General features: G+C 41.5%; 1 protein-coding gene and 1 long non-coding RNA gene across 4 annotated transcripts in view; one reads left to right on the top strand and one right to left on the bottom strand.

Annotated features, from left to right (window-relative positions):
- Positions 1-20,247, bottom strand: part of Rnf150 (ring finger protein 150) — a 311,923-nt gene that overhangs the window by 210,761 nt on the left and 80,915 nt on the right. The window lies entirely within an intron of this gene.
- LOC144366938 (uncharacterized) lies at positions 5,179-10,365 on the top strand. The gene is made up of 2 exons (XR_013426148.1): positions 5,179-5,468; positions 5,629-10,365. It is a non-coding gene; the product is annotated as an uncharacterized LOC144366938 (long non-coding RNA).

Raw genomic sequence — 20,247 nt, 5'->3', positions numbered from 1 at the left:
ACATAAGGTGAGTGGTAACCTTTAAATTTTTTGCTGGGTCCATAATCAGATTGTTCCACGTTGGGGCTGAATTTTGACAACCTTAGCAGTCCCAATCATCTTGGGCACTTGAGAGGCAGTCTGATTTGTTCCTTCTGTATTTAAATTTGTTAACTTTCAAAACCAAAATGAGATATTGAATTGATTTTCCAAATATTTCACCAAAATAAAGACCAAAGGTTTTATTTGACCAAAGACAGATCCAGAAATTGGTGTGGTTCCCACTTGAAGGTATAGCAGGATCAGCAAATGAGATGTTCCTCACTGCAACGCCTCACCTCACTCTTCCCCACCTTTCCACGGAGTAAGTGTTCCACACGAGCTTTAATTGAGCTGCAGAGATAACTTTATTCATGTACTTCTCTTTCTTTCTAGGACTTAGAAAACTTAATACAAGGAAAGACTCAGCTGGGAATGTGAGAAAACCTTTCTCATTAATCTGCCAGAGGGTTACCACTGGGGGTGTTAGAAGAGGTGGTATTCAACTCATGGCTGGCTAACTCTAAATCCCATCTTTCCAATATACCAGTTTGCCTCCAAGAGATTAAGTTATAAAATCAGGAATTTCTTGAACTTAAAGGGAAAAGTGGCTTCCTATTACTATGTGTTCCATTTTTTTTTTTTTTAAGACACAAAGTTCTAAGTAAAGAACTTGGGAAGCTCCTTAAGTTTGAAAAAGTAGATGGGTAAATGACTGACAGCCGCTAATGTTACAGACTTAGGTCACATAATTTGCACACTTGCATACTGAATCAGTTACAAATCTTTTCTCTCTTACAAGTCTTTGTAGAGGCGGACTAAAATGACTCTATCTTGGTACTTAAGAGTGTTTGATGTTCCGGTTCTTGGTGTGTCAGCTACAGAACTAGGGGTGTGAGTTGTGTGTAACATTATGGAGAATTGCCATTCATTACAATATGCCCATTTCACACTTGCCAACCTTCCCATGTTTGCATCTTACTGATCCCATCAAGAGACAGTATTATCATCTCCATTCAGGTCTGCAAACAGTAAGCATCTTGTTCATGAAGAAGTCTCCATATATTTGTGAGCATGAACACGTTTTCATTTTGTTCAAGTGAAGGTTCTAAGTGAAAACCCTAAGCCATAAAAACTGTGAATAAAAATTGTGACAAGATATACCCTTCTAGAGCATGCTCCTCCTGATCTACTTCCTCCAACTAGGCCTGCCTCTTATAGATCCCCACCACCTTCCAATAATCCCATCAAACTATTGATGCCTCTGTGTGTTGATCTACTGATGAGGTCACGGTCCTCAAGATCCAATCATCTGCCAGTGTGGGAGTTCACACCTGTAATCTCAGCAGCTCAGGAGGCTGAGGCAGAAGGATCATGAGTTCAAAGCCAGCCTCAGTAATGACAAGGCGCTAAGCAACTCAGGGAAATCCTGTCTCTAAATAAAATACAAAGAAGGGCTGGAGATATGACTCAGTTGTTGTATGCTCCTGAGTTCAATCTCTGGTACCATAAAAAAAAAAGAAAGAAAAGAAAAAGAAAGAGAAAAGAGATGCAAACATTTCCTAAAACTCCATCTGTAAACATTGCTGCATGGCAGACCAAGCCTTCAACACATGAGTCTTCCGGGAAACATTTCAGATCCAAACCACTGCACTGTGTAAATATGCGTGAACTACTTGGGTTTTAATTGGGATTTTATATCTAGGTATCAATTTGAGAGAATTGCCATCATTAATTAAGAGAGAAATTAAAATTACCTAAATTACCACACCATATCCACCAAGAATGGCTGGAATTTATAAAATAAAACTGATACTAAACAGGTTGTCTAGGATGTGTCTCTCCTGTGACTGGTGTGATACTGTCTATCTACTCACTCTGGGGAAGTGTTACCTAATACCTACCACCACATTTAAACCTAAGTGACTTCACTCAGATCTTTCACGCTCTCCATGTCCAGCATACCCCTCCTCTTCTGTGAGGAACCTTCCCTTCCGGAGTGTTGTGATTTAAAGCACAAGCTCTGGAGTCAAGACTCCTGTGTTCACCCCAGCTCCACCTTCCTATTTGCTGAGTGAATTGTGCAACCCTCCCGGTGTTTCAGGTGGACAAATTAGTTAGCAGGCCTCCTATGGCTTATCCTGTTCATAGGTACCCTGGGAGAGGGGGTGGATGATACTTATCTAACCATGGGGTGCTGTGCTGGGAAGCTCAATGAGACAGTCCACACAACAGTGAGAGGCAATTAGAATGGACTCACGCAATACAAGTTATGATTCTTCTATCCATGATAATCTTATTTGTCTTTCAAAGTTTTACTGGTTCATATCTTCCATTAATTTTTTTCCTCCAGATGAAGGAAAAGGAAATATTAATCCTGACAGACACCCAGTACCTCTCCCTCTCTCCTTATCCCCAACTCATACCCATGGTATCTGATTGGATCATGACTGTGCTGTTGGGGTCTGTCCACTCCATTCTAGATTGTAAGCGTTCCACAGGTGGGCATCCCTGCTCAGCCCTTCCAGGGTCCACGGATATTGGTGACTTTGTATTGAACAGAGGCAGGAAGGGCTATCATAGGGTGCCTGTGATTTGTGTCACTTGATGTGTTTACGTTCCAGAAGGTTGTCCTCTGAACCGCTCTGAAATGCTTCAATTCTATACAGTAGAATACCCCTTATCCATGCTTATTGTTTTCTGCCATTTCAACTGACTGCAGTCAACTGAGGTTCAACAATATTAAATGGATAATTTAAGAAATAAGCAATTCACAAATCTCACATTTACTATTAGATATCATTATGATCATTTTATTGATTATTATTGATAAATCTCATAGTGCACCTATTTTATAAATTCAACTTTTCCTAAGTATGTATGTGTAGGTGAAAACACAACATATGCAGTATTCAATACTGACCGTGTTCCAGGCACCTACCTAGGTCTTGAAGGAACATATCCTCACTGACGAGGGGGACTATGGGACTCTCTTTCTTTCCCTTCCTCCCTCCCACCTTCTCTTTCTTGAGACAGAGACTCACTGCATTGCTCACGCTGCAGTGGAACTCCTGGTCTCAAGCAATCCTCCTGCCTCCGTCTCCCCGAGTGACTGGGACTACAGAATCATGCCACCACGCCCTGGTTGTTGTCAGTTTCCTAGTGCTCCAACAGCAAGGCCATGAGCCATTAGGCTAAGATTCAAAAAGTGGCTTAAAGACTGGCATGAAAATATTTGGTCTGACTGCAGCGAATGAATGAGGTATAATCTGCTTTTATTATGAAAATGTGAAGCTGCCAGAGGTTTTTCCAAACATCGTTTTTTAAAGTAGTAACTGCCTCAGGGGATAGAAAGATATTTACATTTTTAACACAGGGGAACTGGCAGTTTACAGGTTGAGTTTGTGGTTAGCAAGCCTTGTGCTATTAATAGCAGGGTTTTGGTCTACTTAGGTTGAATCTAAAGACCAACTTGTGCCAAAGGTTTGCATTTATCTTGCATCGAGTCTTATGTGGCTCAGGTCACACATTTTCAGGTCTGCAAGGAAGACTGGGGACTCCATTCACAGGTGTGAATATTTACAGATTATTCATTAAGGTCACCAAGTAAGTTCTATCCTCCTACCCTCAAAAAGATTTAGAAGGCAGGCTCCCATTTAGAACTCTCAGCCTTGCTGGAGTTTCAGACTGTGGTGTCACGGGGCTTCCCTTCTCTTTCACCCCAGATCTTTGGAGGGGCCTCATGAGCATGTAGGGATGTCCCACTCCTAGTAGCACTGAAGATTACCAGAAGCTCCTGCTCCTGCCATGCAGAGCTGCCCTTTGGGCCTAGAGGAGTACACAGAGACAGCATGGCACCCTCCAGAAGACGGCCCCAGGGAAGAGGGCTGCCTAAGCCTGGCGTGGCTGATTATGGGATCCTGAGCACTAGCGCATGGGCCTGATAGGAAGAAAGTGAGTGGGCTCTGTGTGGGCCCCTCCCTTGCCTTGAGTGGAGGGGTGTGGCTTGAGGAAGACCAAAGCGAGGTTCTCTAAAGAGTGGCACTGATTACATAAAAGACATCTGTTACAATACGCCTAACAATGCAATATTTTTTATCTCAGCACACTTAAAAAGCATTGTTTACACGAGCCACCGGCATCCCTAATCACTGTTGTTATAACATTAAACAAAATTCTGGAATTATTCTCTTCTCCCCAGCAACAAAAGCCTTAAACTTCAAAGAATTGGTTGTAATACTGAAATATAAATAGTTGCTGGAAAGCAAGCAATGGTACTTTTTCTTCCTACCATCATTCTGAAAGTCATGAACTTGATGTCATTTCTATCTCATCCTGACAAATTCAGAAGAAAAGGAGAAAACTGTGTGGATTTTTATTAAAACCATGCCACCATGGTCCACTGTGTGGGTAGCCATTGATGAAGTTCATCAGAAACTTTCTTCCCTGGCGATGGACTGAAAGGTCTGCCCATTCCAGACCCTGCCTCTTGGTGGTTCCCGCTTAACATGAAAACACAGCTGTCAGGACAGCAGTGCTATTTACTTATTTGGGGAAGACCAAATTCTATTATATCCTCTCTCCGATGCACCTCCTATCTGGACAAGTCTCCAGTGGAACTAAAAATAGACATTGAAACCAAGAAGATTTGATTCTCATTTTAGCTCTGTCGTTTTTATCACGTGTGACATGGACTTGGGTAACAGCACATTGTCCATATGGCTGTAAGGATGAAATGGAATCATTATGTAAAAGGGACTGGAACGGTGCCAAGATATTTAATAAACATTCCTTACCTTTCCTTTCCCAATTCATTCTCCCCACTGCATTCAACGCAAATTTCTAAATCGCAAGAAGCAGACCAGCCATCATAAATGAGACTACTTGTGACTTTCATTCACTCAATGATTACAAAATTCTGTATTAGGACATATTAGAACAAGATTCAGATTCATGTGTGCAGAAATCTCCTTAAGAGTGAAAGGAATTTTGGAAGCTTATCAAGGGATGTACCTGAAGAACAAAGAAGCCTTTTGATATTACACTGAGCTGAGGCTTTAGCTGCGTTCTGGTTCCTCCTAGTTCTTTTTTGAATACAGCCACCCTTTAGAAATCACTTTTTCACTAATCGCAGCCAATCATATCGAAGTTATTGTGAAATAAAGAATCTTTTCTTTCAGAGAGCCACAATTCAAATCATAACATGGGCCCTACAAAGAGCTTCTGACAGCTCTTGAGGCAGCTGCTGTCTTGGAGAGGTGCCGCAGGCAGCCTGCAAGCCAAGGCGGATTCCCGTGTCCTGGGCAGGTGCAGCAGGAGGTGACTGACCTTGCTGGGCCACTGTCAGGAGCTGGCTGTGAAGTTGCAAGAACTCAGTTTCCCTGTCCCTAATGTAACAGCTGGTTAAGACGAGATAAACAGATCGGCAAATCCCACTTTGCACTATTAAGGTATTTTGAGTTTGTATGTTCATGTGTGTTGTGTGTGCGTGTGTGTGCATGTGTGTGGGGGGGTATACATCAACTTGGTGAAATATAGACTTACCTGAAAATCAGAGACTCCATATACACACATTTACAAAATACTGTTAATTGCTTTTTCTTTTTATAGGCTAAAGATGTTATCGCTTCTTTATTAACGAAAGGAAAACCTCTCAAAGCTGATTGTCACAGACACACCAGTGATGTTTAAAGCTGGCCGTGTGGGGACATGTAAACTGCTAGTGTTTATGTTCACAAATAACTCACTGCAACTTCTAACTGAGGAATTCCTCATGAATAAGCATTATTATAGAAGCTCCAAGAAAAATTTTAAAAATAATAAAAGTCCTGGCCATTAGGAGCACATTAAGGTTATATTTACAAGAACAAAGGTTTCTAAGAACATATGAAAAATGCCATGATGAAATCGGAGATCTGGAATCATCTTTTTTTGTTGTTGTTGTTTGGTACCAGGGATTGAACTCAGGGGTACTTGACCACTGAGTCACATCCCCAGTCCAATTTTGTATTTTATTTAGAGACATGGTCTCGCTGAGTTGCTTAGTGCCTCACCATTGTTGAGGCTGGCTTTGAACTCCATCTCAGCCTCCTCAGCCGCTGGGATTATAGGCGTGCACCACTGCGGCCAGCTGGAATCTTCTTAATTCACAGTGAAAGCTTCAGACTCTGAGCTACTCTGAACAACCATGGTGAATCCTGGAGTTGTTGATTAGAAACGCAGAGGACACAGACATGCCAATGAATTCAGAATCCAGGTGTCACACTTGACTTGACAGAATCACTGAGTTTCTCCCGAAGGAAGTGAGGCTTTTGGAAGCAAGAGGTTTTGACAGCACAAATGCTTTGGTGAGCTGAACCAACCAACCAATTCCCAGGGACAAACGAGAAAAAAAACATAAACCCCTGCATATTTGTTTTAAAATGATGATTCCAAAAGTAGAACGCTTGACTCTCAGTCAAAACCTGATGCCAATGTTCTTAGGAGTAAGGGTGGGGAGAGGGGAGTCTGCACCTTGCCTGCTCTTACTCCTTCCCACAGCCCTTTGCAGCCCCTTCTTACCTGCTGTCCTCTCAGCCCAGCTCTGTCCACCTGACTGTCTGTCCCCACCATATACCAGCTCTTAGTATGTCCCTTGCAACACTGCTGCAGGTCCCAGAACTGCCATCTACCCCAAGCAGGCATCTTGCTCCCACTTTTCCTCTCCTAGTTCTGGAAAATTCATCTTCATAATTCTTGGAGAACCTGCTTTGGCAGCTCCTGTTTTCTTGAGTGACTTGGTCAAACCCCCTCCTTTGACAATTCAGGCCATTTGACCTCCGTTGCCTCTAGGCCCTGTAGGGCCCTTTTATTTGTGTTCTGAGTTATGTTTTTAATTTGATTTAGAGTAGACAGTATAGAGCAGTGCTCAGGCATATAAATGGCCTCTGATGACTTTTTGTTTTGTTTTGCTTTGAGACCCAGCTCCAACATCTCCACAAAGCTGTATAACTTTGGGGAAGTTCCTTAATTTGTCTGTACTTCGGTTTCCTTATCTCTGAAATAAGGGGAGTGGAACGACATACTCCTAGGGTTATTGTGAGGAACAAGTGAGTTAATGCCATTAAAGGTGCCTGTCACCCAGCTCTACAGGACAATTATTACCTAGTGTCTTGGCATCAGCCGCAGCTCTGAATATGGGAGGCTTTGTGTTCCATCAAAGCTGGCCAGCAGACCCCTGCATCCTGTCAACTCTACCCACCAAGGGGAAGATCAAGGAGCCATGCACTAGCAGACCTCAGATGCTCTACCCCACCTTGTGTGGCCAACACACCACCCAGAGAAGGAAGGGTAAGAAAGGGAAGTCCTTTGGAGTCGCTGTGATGTGCCAGAACCTGGGCAAGGTGCACTCATATTCCTTACCTCATGGAGTCTTCCTAAGAGACCTAGGAAGCCAAGTGCAAACACAGGCCCTCTCTGAATCCCAAAGGAAAACAAACCACCTATCAAACTCCACTGGGAAAATGGGCAAAGGAGTATGAATCACTCAGAGGATACTACTTGTCAGAGGATGAAGTTTTAGTACCTATGATAAAGTCATGGTGGTTATATGGTTTAAAAACTACCCATTTTTGCCAGAGACCAATGTCAAAATATTTACGTGTGAGATTACATGTTGACTGGAATGGATAATAAGAAATTTCATTGCTTTTCTGTATCACAAAAGTATGTGGTACATAGACGACAGGATTAGTACTATTTTGATATTTGTTGATGGAGCATGTGGGAACATGGGGTATTATTATTCTTCCTCTATTGTATGTCTGAATACCCTCTTAATAAAACAGATTCCTAGAAAAAGGTGTTTCATATCCAAGCAAGGAAACTGAGGTCCATATAGATTAAGTAACTTGTCTAAGGTCATGGAGCTCATATTCAAAGTCTCTTGAGTTAACACAAACTGCATTCTCAAGAGAGGCTCCTTTCTGCTCTCCTTATGCTTATGTAACAATTTTTTTTAATATCTTCACTCCAGCCTCTGATGAAGTTTTCCTTTTTGCTAGTGTAACCTCTCTCTGATCCTCAGCCAAGAGAGAAACTCCCTGAATTCTTCACTTCACCCTCCTTGAACACTAACAGAGAGCCCCAGGTACTCTCCCCTCTGCAACCACCCCCCTCCCCTCACCAAACACACAGCCCTTGCCACATCCCATGCCAGGGTGGCATATGGGCTAGTCAGTGAACCTGCATTGGCACATCACTATCAGTGAATCTGTCATTCACATTTCGATTCACTCTTGGTGTTGTATATTCCATAGTGTTTGACACATGCATAATAGTGTTTGACACATGCATAATGACATGTGGCTACTGTTGCAGTATTACACAGAACAGTTTCACTGCCCTAAAAATCCTCTGTGCTCTGCCTCCTCATCCCTTCCTCCCCCTAAATCCTGAGAAACCTCTCATCTTCTCACTTTCTCCAGAGTTTGCCTTTTTCTGAATGGTCACATAATTGGAATCATACACTATGTAGCCTTTTCAGACTGCCTTTTGTCACTGAGCAATATGCATGGGCTATCTCATTTGACATGGGTATTACAGCTCCTTACCTATTTGTAGAAAGCCAGATCAAATATAGGAAGAGAGCATCCAAAGCTACACAGCACAGAGATGGAGAGCAAGCACTTAAGTCCTCTAAGCATGTGACTGGTCTGCTAAGTTGTCTAACATGTTCTACCTTCTGAATCTTGAATCCAAACCTTTCCTTCCCATGTCTACTGCCAACCGTGTGGCTTGGAAAGGATCCTCCCTCTTGTGCCTGGATTTGCAAGATGCTCCTACTTGGATAGAACCTCATTTTACCCTCTGACTGCATCATGCAGGGTCTAAAGAGACTACCCTCCCTGCTTTTCGAGCCCTCAGTGTTTCTGATGCCTGCTGAACGGAGCTGGAGTGCCTAGCGAGGCACTTGGAGCCCTCCAAGCTGTGCCTCCGCCTCCCTCCAGCCCCTGCACATTCTCTGTATCATGAAGTGTAGGTGACACCCAGCCCTACCTGCCTTGCTCTGAGTCTTGCTACCCCAAGCCTTCTGCCTGCAGGCCCTCCCCCTGTCACCTTCTCTGATTCCAACAGGTGGCTTCCAGACACAGGCAGCAGAGACAAGGGTGCTCAGAATGAGCCCTCTGCTCAAAAGTGTGGTCACAAAAGGATTTGGGGGAAAAAAATGTCACCAGTCACTTTCCCAGATTTCTGCAGGTATATTTTTATATAATTTCAAAAAGGGGGGCGGGCAATGGACTGAAAATTGACCTCTAACTTTTTGATCTGAGGAAGTAAAGAGGAAGGGGTAATAAATTCACAAAAATCTCAGCCTGGCACTTTTCCTGGGGGTTGTCCCAGTTACACGGCACAGCTGGGGTTGTCCTCCTAATTATCTGTGGAGTTACAGAAAAAGTCTTTGAAGGCAACATTATAGCAATGAAATGTATGAAAATGAACTTTACCCCAAGAACTTTCCAAGTGCATTGCAATGAATAAAACAAGTTCAGGATTTCCTGAAATGTAATTATTTTCTCCATAAAACCACATTAGCATTGTAATCTTGTTTACAAAAAGACAAACATTCTTGAATCTCAGAATGTAATTAAAATCGAGATCTGGAATGAAAAGATCCACATGAAATGTCAAATACCTTACGCTCACCAAGAAAACAATTTCAGATATGTGTGGTTGAAACCTTTCTAATTCTATGGAATTGATCTGAAACTATTTTATCTAGGTATGAAAAAAAAAGATATTTTTTAGAGCAACACTGTCGTGCTTCTTGGTAGTCTCTCAGAGTTAAAGTCTATATTTAGTTTTTATTAGATGGAGAATATAAACAATTCCACAATCAAATATTTATTTTAATAAAAATTTTATGGTTAAAAAAAAATCCCAGAGCAAAATATAGTGACCCACTCCTGGGTCAGAGATTTTTTTAAATGACTGAAACTAAAACATCTAAAACTGAAGCTTCAGAAGAACCACTTGTTCTTGCCTGCTTTACGACTCTCTTTGAACATGACCTTGACCATGAGTTTAAGAGCAGGGTCTCTGAAGACATTCTTGCTGACTACAGTTTTGTCCAAGGACATATCCCTAGAGAACCTTGTGGGCACAAGTGATTGTGTTATGAGTTTTCACACAAGAATTGACCTTTGACCTCTTAGTGATTTTCTTTTTGCTCATGGCGTAGTCACTGTGCTGGGACAGTGATCACTTCTGTCATGAGAGCATGGTTTTGCATCTGGAGCAGCAACCAGCCACCCTTTACTGGATTTCATGAACTTGTCCATTTATTAAACGTAATGTTATCTTAGCTTGGATCAGTGTTTCTCAAAGTGTTAAAGTGACTGCTTAATTGAGCTGTCTAAAGGATTAGAAATATGTGCTAAATTTTCATTATCATACTATCACACTCCCTGTCCTCCACTGCCAACCCCCCAGCATATGTTTGAGAACTAAACTGAGATTTAAATATCTACCGTCTGGAAATGCATACGAAAACCTTTCCCCATTTCCAAGTCTGCTGAGAGGAAATGTCTGTTTCATGTGTCTTTAAAGCTAATCAATTCAAGTGGTGTTCTGAACAACAGGTCTCTAATTGTAGACAGTTCCAGCAGTAAGGTGATTTCTTTGGTCCTCTGATGAACCCTCTCAAACTTGCAGAGAAGACAGCTTGAAAACAGAACACAATAGCATTTCATGGCTAGACTCTAGATGCAGCTTGAAAGTCAAAATTAGCCTGGCAAACTCCTGAGTCTCCCATGAAGTACAATAGAAACTGCTAGTTTGTACACTCTACAACCTGCTTGGCATCACCCTCCTTAATTCTTTGGTAGTTGGTGTTTCTCCAGCATCCCAGTTACTCAGTTAATCTACAGAGCACCCTTTTCTCAGTTCCTGGGCCACTGGAGATTTTTTTGGTTTGTAGGTTTGTTTTCATTTTATTATGCTTTATTGGCCAATGACAAAAAACAAACAAACAAACAACAAACAAAAAACCTCCTTCAAATCTCTCATACATGCATTTTGTAAGTATTTCTAATTGTGTTTGGCTTGGTTGCACCATTATCTAGTATACTTTCATGAAATCTCTGGTTACTGGAAATATTTAAAGATATTTCCTCTTCTTCCCCTTAGCCCTTCCCTATAAAGTCAGAGGTACATGTGGGTAATTTATATGCAGATGTGATCCCATTCCCCCTGAGAAAGGTACAGGTGCTGTTAACTTTTGTTAGGAAACTAGGCTACAGGGGCAAATGGACACTAGAATCCAGATGAATCTCTGCTAGCAGCTGTATCCATAGAGCTGGGTCTGCTCAGGGAATTTTTCAAATTTCTCCCAGAGGCACCTTCTGAAGTGATTTGGCTTTAGAAAATACCATTCCTTTGTTTGACCTATTTGTAAGGTCTCTTCCTACTGCCCAGGGGACTTACAGTGATAGGCATTTTTACCCCCATCCTTCTTAACATCCTACCTCCTCAGCTCAGTCTGACAGATTCAGATTAAAGCTGGAGCAAGTGTGCTTGGAACAGAAGCTTATTTGGTTACATTACTGAGTAAGATCCAAGAAGGCTGAGGATGAGCTCCCGGCTGGACTTGACCTTTTACATTGGATGCAAAAATAAACACTGTGGTGAATCTGCATCCAAGAAATCCAGAGCTTGATAGTAAAGTGGTAAAGACAGATTGTACTTAGCACCACCACAAGAAAGGGAAAGAGACCTCAGCAGAGAACTGGGCTGAAAACAGTGGGAATTTATAGCCAAGGAGCAGAGAGGGGGCCGATGGGATGGGAAATTGCTCAGAGAACAAGATGTAAGGTGGGATTCTGGCTAAATCAATTGAGCAGGGTCCTTGGCAAAACCAACTATGCAGATGAGCATGGAAATCCAAAAATCGAGGCCTAGTTGAAAAAGAGCTCGGGGAGCCTGAGTAATTTGGTCAAGGAAAGCTACTTTGTCGGCTGTGTCACACAAACAATGACACTTCCTTGTCCTCTCTAGCTAGGCTGCATGCTCCAGCAAAGCACTATTGGTCGGCCTCAAACACTTCTGAGTGGCATCAGAAATCTGAGTGGTCGGAGGTAACAGAGGCTGAAGGCCTTAATCTTAACGCATCCCAAGGCCCCTGCACTCGGCTGTTGGGACCTTTTGTTCTCCCGGCTCACAATAGAGGTATTTGAACAATTTCTTGCCTGTGAATTGGAACATGACACATACGGATTGAATCAGGAGGACATCTGATAAAAGTTACAGATAATTCCACTTCAAAGCAGTTGTGTTTTCCATTTCCACATGCTTTAATCATGTGGTCCCCATGCCCATCTCCCCAACACAGGCCCGTGGGGGAACAGATGTGTCCCACTGTTACAGGTAGAAGCTCAACATGTGGATGTCAAGCGGCGGGTAATGCCCCATGCCAAAGTCCCTCTGTCTCTAGTGCCCCATTTCAAAACTCTGAATGAGATAAACTTGCAGTGTGCAAGACTCCAAAGGGAAAACATGAGATCCTAGCTGAGCTGCCTGCCCACAGCCCCCTGCAGCCAGCGAACACAGAAAAGTTTGTACCATAGCTCAGGCTCCATTCTGAGCAGAACGCGGGGACCGTGGCTTCAGTGGTAACAAGGATCACAGGCCCTGTAACTGTGCAAGACACTGGTGCCCATATGAAGAAATAAGGGGTGCTGGAAAGAAAGGCTTCCTCACATAAGCAGAAATGGTCCCCGGGACAGTCAGCAAGTCCACAGTTTAGATGAAAGGCCGGGGATCCCTTCGCACTGGGGTTTGCTCTGCTGGTCAGAGAACTGCTCCCGGGAAGCCTCAGACTTTTCAGTGCATGTGTTGTTTCCCTCCTCCACCACCCATTTAGAGAAAGAATATGTGGACTTTGTTAGAGAGCTATGGAGGAAGGTGTAGAGTGACAAAGGCAAAGCACCCTTAGAGATGCCCTGCTCCTGGCTACACACAGATGGGAGTAGGGCGATGCCGTCAGAGATGGTTTGCCTGGTTGGCTGACTTGGCCCGATATAACTCATTTCTCAATCCAAAGAACAAATTCCACCTGGTGACCAAGCAAGTTTAAAAGTCCAGGGAAGAAACAGATCCTTCACATAAATGACAGTTTCCTCATTCTATCTACCTCTTTTTCATTCTTTATATCCAAGTGATGAATGAATGAAGGATGACACAGGACAGCAGACTGGGCTAAAATCCTAGATAAAAGCCAACATCAAGTTGAGAACGTTTTTATTGCATTTTTGAGATTCCTTTCCTGGAGTGCTTTTCGTCATATATCATGTCAAAAACTTTTCTACATCATGAAAAGTCTGACAAAAATTTTCTGGAATAGTATTACAGTAAGTATGTATGCTATTCTACTCAAGGGACTGTCAAAACCCTTAGTGGAACCCCTTTCCATCTAAATTTGCCACATTGCAGCAAAGTAAGTTCTATTCTCTTTGCTCAATCACACTCCCATAGATGTGAGATTATGAATGGGAAGTGCCTATAGGTATTGCGGAATACATCATATGCCAAGTCTGGGGACAAAGAGAGACAACTCGAGGACACCATCTGCCTTCCTTCATTCATATATTTGACCTGTATTTGACCTGTGCAGCTGCAATGTACTCCATTGCTGGGCAATAGAAACAGAAGATCCACAAACAAAAATCTAAAATTTTCTAACATAAAAGAGATTTAAATTAATTTTAATATATTTTATTTTACCCAACATACCCAAAATATCACCTTGATATATAATCAATTGTAAAAATTACTGAGATATTTTACATTCTTTTTAGACTAAGTCTTCAAAATCCAGTGTGTATTTTACACCTTCATGATGTCTTGATTCATCATCGACATCTGCTCAACAGCTGTATAAGTGTATATATTGGATGCCAGGCCAGATAGCATGTCTCTGGACGTACCAAACTAAAGCAAACTACCACTGTGCTTTCCTGCTTCTTGCAATTTTTTACTCTTTGCCTTCTGGAATATTCCTCCATCTTATCTATACATTTGTCTACTCATTTAGCACATATTAAAACTCAGACTATAGAAGAATAAATAGCTTGAAATCCTCCTCCTACAAAACCCTAACGAATTCTTGCTAAAATATAACAGTCTTTGAAACACAAGGCTAAGATTATAGAAAGGTAAGGAAAATTCTAGAGGAAGAGCTAAAGAGAAAATTAAACCTGGATAGGGGACAGAAATGGTGGTACTCCTGTTGCCAAGGGCTTGGTCCTGGCAATGGAGGGGCTTGGCTTCCACATAAGAAATGAGACAGACAGATGCTCAGGATGAGCTGGAGTTTATGGCCATCTCCAGCAATGAGACCCCAAAATGGTATTCCCCTAGTAAAACACAAATTAGGAAAAAATACTTCTCTCTGTCACAAGAACGGACACAAGGAGAAGCTTAATGATCTCAGTATGGCCTCTGAATAAGAAAAACATATCTCCTCTTAAAATTCATACCTATGGGTCTCTTCCCACTTACCCTTGGGGTCAAGTTTAAATTAACATGTTAGAAATTGACATTATGTGTCTGTATGGATATATCACAATAAACCTCACTATTTTGTATAATTATAATGCACTGGTTAAAGATTCAATGTGGTTTTTTTTTTAATTTAAATAACAGTAAAAATGCAGATATGTTCCAGTAACTTCTGGAAAGCAGGTGCAAACACAAAACTTCTCATGGGAGATAGCCCTTCATCCTGGAGCACACAAGACTCTCCTTGGTTACATACGTCCAAATACAAGTTCATGAGTCAAAATTAGAAACTAAATGAGAAAACCGTGCATCCTGGGCAGAAATTAACTGGCAAACAGCACCATCAGACCTCCTCAAGAAATTCTGATATAAAAATATCAGAGCCTATAAAAACGAGTATACCTACATTACTGAAGTTCTAAAAGGAGTCAGCAAAAATATGAGAAAAGGAAAAAAGACCAAGGAAAGAAGACCAGGCAGATGAAACCAACCAACCAAACTGTATCTGAAATAGTGAATATTGTCATTCAATTTAAGAAAAAAACCCTAAACCTCCATAAATGTGTTAAATAGTGACTTAGACCTAATTTAAAGAGAGGATTATCAAACTGGAAGGGGATAGTCTATAATTACAGAACTAAACAACTATCATTTGAGAATTGTGTTGAAATAAGAGCATTTGGGGCAAAGATTTACAGATCCTTGATAAAACAAAAAATAAAAAAAAAAGAGAGTACTGAATGATACTGTTTAGGAAGAAACAAACTCAAAGCTGAAGAAAGAAATGACATGTGAGGAAGAACAGTAAATAAAGGAGCTGGTAAGTCTGGGTTTACAGTTTAAACAAACACCAATTATTTAAAATAAGTCTTACTGGCTGGAGGTGTGGCTCAGTGGCAGAGCAGGTGCTCAGCATGCAGCTTCTGGATCCAATCCCCACCACTGACAAAATATTTAAACATTTTTAAAAATAGGTATGATAACAACAATGTCACCGCTGATTTGGAAGATACAAAAATGTATACCTACAAAATAACACTATGAATGGGGATGATCTGAATTAAAGTGCTCTGAGTTTCTTCTAAGAATAGCTTATAAGCTTTATGCTTTAATTCTGATGTGCATACTAAAATTTTAAGGGTAAAATTAAAAAGTGTAATTTTTTTCTATTTTTAAAACACACAAAAAGGGGGTAAAAGGCTGCTGTGAACTGAATGTGTCCTTACAAAACTCATATGATGAAACCCTAATCCCCAATGTGATATCTGGAAGTAGGGTCTTTAAGAGATAATTAAGTCATGAGGGTGGAGTCCTCATAGATGGGGCGGGTGCTCCTATAAGAAGAGAAAGGGAAGGGCTTGCTTCCTTTCTCTTTGTCTGCCTTGTGAGTACCCAGCAAGAGGTCTAAGAACAAGAAAGAGGGCCCTGGCCAACGACCAAATTAGCTGGCATCTTGATCTTGGACTTCCCAGCTTTCAAAACTGTAAGAAACAACTTGTTGTTCAAGCTCCCTCATTTATATATTTTTATACTAGCAGCCCAAACCTATCAGAGAAGGGGAGAAATAAAAGCCAATATCATCATTACACATCAGGCACCATTCTAGAAACTGGAACCCCAGAATGAACATAGCAGTTTTCAAGGGGAAATAGTCATGACACATTACAAAAAAAGATACACTGTGAATGTATAGGGGAGGGGATGATTTATCCTGTATAGAACATTCAGGAAAGGACCTCAAGAAATCCTCCAGCAATATTATAGAATACAGTGTGAGGCACAAGTCAAGGACTCTATGGCTCCTTGTGTCTAGTGTCACTTATACTGGACCACTTGGGAGCTCACAACAACTTGGCTTCTGCACATCAGTGCATCCCAGATCATTTCAGTGGGGCATAAAATACATTTTTCTGCATTCAGCTGAGTTTGGTAAATACAAGAAAGAATGAAATTAGACAAAAGCCTAAGCTACAGAGCTCCTCAGAGCCTTCACTACATATATATTATCAAGGAGTGATTTGGATGCTGTATAATATTTCACAAATACAGTTGCTCATATAGAGATATGCTTTGGATATGAGGTGCCAAACCTGTTACCCTCCGCAAACAGAAAAGCTCTTGTGTTCATGCAAGAATTTTCAGAACTGAAATGATTTGTTTATGAGAACTGTAACCTAATCGGTGAATAAATCCATTGACTGAATTAATCATTTGAAAAAAACTATTGTCCATTGGGTGGTAACTGCAGGCAGGTAGGGTGTGGCTGGAGCAAACAGGACACTGGGGGCATGACTGTGGGTTTAAATTTTATCCCTGGTGCCTAACTTGCTCTCTCTGCTTTCCTGCTACCATGAGTTTAGTGGCTTTCCTCCACCATGCCCTTCTCCCATGAGGTTCTGCTTTACCTAGGCTCAGAGCAATGGAGCTGACCAACCATGGACTGAGCTTTGAAACTGTGAGCCCCAAACAAACCTCATCCTGTAAATTATTGTCAGGTTATTTTGGTCACAGTGAAAAAAGCCGACTAATATACATAGTACTTTTTGTCTATAGTATATCTTCTAGTGCCTCTCTGAAAACTATGCAAAGGGACATCAGTTCAAGGAACTCTGGTTTCCATCGCAGGGAAATATCAAAGGAATTGGCAAGATGAAAGGTACTGGCAAGATGGAAATGCAGGCCAAGGTCAGAGAAGAGTCTTGTCTGTAGGCTAAGAAGTTCAGCTCTTTCAATAATAAGTAATCCAAAGCTCTGAAGACGCCTGAGCAGGGGGAGTGAGGAGTCATGCATCTAGCTTTCAGGTGTGGCCCCCTGAGGCTCTGAGGTGCTGTGTCTGTGGCTCCCTACATCAGATCTGGGGTGTTTCCTTGCAAGGATTCCTCCAGGGGCCTGGGCAGAAGCTTTCCTCCAGCTAAAGACAGCAAAGCCAGGCTCCTTCTTGTTGGCTGACTGTGCAGGCATTCTTCTTCAGCGGGTCTCATCAGTGAGGAGTCAGAGGCAACCAGAAAGGAAAGGAATCCCCCAAGCATAGTGCATGTGGGTCCTGGAGAAGCTTTCCTTGACCTGGAGCCAGTTTGTTTCAAAAGGAACAGGGCATGGTTATAAGTGATAATAAATGACAAAATTCTCGGGAATACATGACTAAGAATTAGGATATTGCCTCTAAGAATTGTATAAACAATGGTTTCATAAGGTGATTTTTTTTTTGAATCTGTGGTATAGTCATATTGTTCAGATCTCACACACACACACACACACACACACACACACACACACTATCAATTTGATGAAAATTCTCACTCCTGGCTCATGTTCCTCCTATACCCAGTTCCCATCACCTCTGTAGCAGGACTGGAGAGCTGGGGTGTAAACATGCTTCCTACTCCTCTTGGCAGACAGTCACACTTTGTTCCCAGCCTCTCTTGCAATTAAAATGGTCATTTGATTAAGTTCTTGTCAGGGGAACACATGCCATATCCCAGCGTGGCCTCCAAATCCCTCTCACGTCATTAGCCTCCCTCTTTTCCTACCTGCTGAATGAACACTGACGTGTAGAGCAACCTCAGAAGCTGTAAAATAAGGTTGGCAAGGCCTCCATCAGCCTTGACCCCTGAAGGGAGAAGTGGAAAAGCGTGCTCCTCACATTGCTTCTCTGCTTTGTGCAGACAATGTGGATATATTCCACTGTATTTAACCAGTCTCTTCATGGACATTGGGGCTACACATTGATTTTCCATCTTCACTACTCTAGTGTTCTTCATGAGATAGTTAAATAAGCTTGGAATATGTTTACTTCCAATCCTGCTTGATTAAGATGTATATCTAGTGCAGAATAAATCAGACAGGAACTTAAAGCTGGAATGTGACGGATGATGGATCTCAGGGCTGAGACCGCTCTGCTACCGACAGAGACACTGTTGAAATCTCACTTTGCATACCCGGTGCTGGAACAATCTGGATCCAAAATCCCCCTCTGTAGAATTAATCATATTACTGTGGAGAGCCTTAGACAACCGCTCTATTCAGATGTCAGTCATGTCATGTGAAAAAAAGGGGGATAGGTTCACATTTGACATTCATTAAGAGCAGAGTGGCTGGAATTAGTCAGAATCCTTGGTGATTAATCTTTGATATGCTTGGCCACAAATGGCGTTGGGTCACTTAGCCAGCCATGGCTTATGGTTCCTCCTTGAAGGACTGCAGCTTGTCTCATAAACCATTTGCTTAGTCATTTAACTAGAGTGCTTTCTTTTGCCAACAGCCTGACAGTTTAAAAAAAAATAAAATAAAAGCCTGTTCCCCACTGGAAAATTCTGGAATTTTGCCATAATCATTACAGACAGGCTCTTAGGAAATTCCAGCTTCATGGCTCGTTAGACAAATGGAGTATGAATTTTACTGTCAGTGGAGAATACTCAAAAAACAAAGTAAACAAAATAAAAAGGAAGCATTAATGCACTACCGTGCTCTTTAGTATCCTTCTTTAAAATTAAATATTGATTGTAACTTTACAGTTGATTTTCAAGTAACAACTGTAGATTATTTGAAGTTCTGAGTGGTGTTGGAATTATGGCTAAAAAAAAAAAAAATGAAGTGCTTCTTAAATTTAGAACACTATACAACCCCCAAAGGTAATCTTGACTTTTCACTTTATTTCATAAGTTTTCCAATAGTAAAAAATATTATTTCAAGTTTTAAAATGAACCTTGCCAGTAAAATTCATGTGCTAAAAGGCAACCAACTCTATTGGGCTTTCTTTGATGCGACAGCACTAATTTAGAAAAGATTCAGAAATCACCAATAAAAAACAGCATCTATATTTACCCAAACAAACGCCATTAAAATAAGCTATAATTACTGACAATTATTAGTTTCTCAGGGCTCAGGAAATATTTATTTCTCGTAATGGATGCCCCAGATATTTTTCATAGCTATTCTTACAGTCAACCAAGATCTGACTGCATTTTAATGCAGAAGCTGGCTAAATATAACTTGTGAACACACTGATATTCCCTGCAATGAAAGGTTCTGTAAAAACCACAGAATGTGTACATTTCCTAGAAGAAGAAAAAAAAAAGGAAACATTTCTCCCGGGTTCCACCCTGCTTACTTAGTACGTCATTTCCTTGATAATTTATAGGAACAGACACTATCACCATGCAATTCCAAGTAACATTCACATCCTCCTTACTGGGATTGCTTATATTTTATCAAAAGCCATGGGAAGGATTGCACAATACAAGCCAGACAGTCTCCGTCACAAACTAACTCAGGGCCAGGTGTGCCAGGCTAATGGCTAAACAGCCTTCTTGCACTCCAACTCCCTGTTCCATTCATGGGACAGACACTGAAATCAAGTGCCCTTTAACTTTTTGTATACATACATAGTTAACAGGAGGGATATGCTAAGGTTCTCATCAAAGCTTTAGATTACAGGAAAGTTGAAGCCCACCCTCCTGTTATTGATTTTGTGGAATGTGGATAACCTTGTCACAGAATTAGATCTCGCATTCAATATCTATTTGAGCAGGAGAAAAGACTGGTTGTGCCCAACAGGTCAACCGAAGAAAACGCTTTACAAATTGTGGCATCAAATGTCAAAGCCAGTCCTACTGGTCAATTTCACTAGTTTATTAGGGAAAAGCAAACCCAATCCATATGGTATCATCTCTAACACGCTAGGATGGCTACTAT

Source organism: Ictidomys tridecemlineatus, chromosome 9, assembly GCF_052094955.1.
Source record: "Ictidomys tridecemlineatus isolate mIctTri1 chromosome 9, mIctTri1.hap1, whole genome shotgun sequence".
Lineage (NCBI taxonomy): Eukaryota > Metazoa > Chordata > Mammalia > Rodentia > Sciuridae > Ictidomys > Ictidomys tridecemlineatus.
Note: the sequence above shows the minus strand (reverse complement) of the source record. Positions and strands in the feature narration are given on the sequence as shown.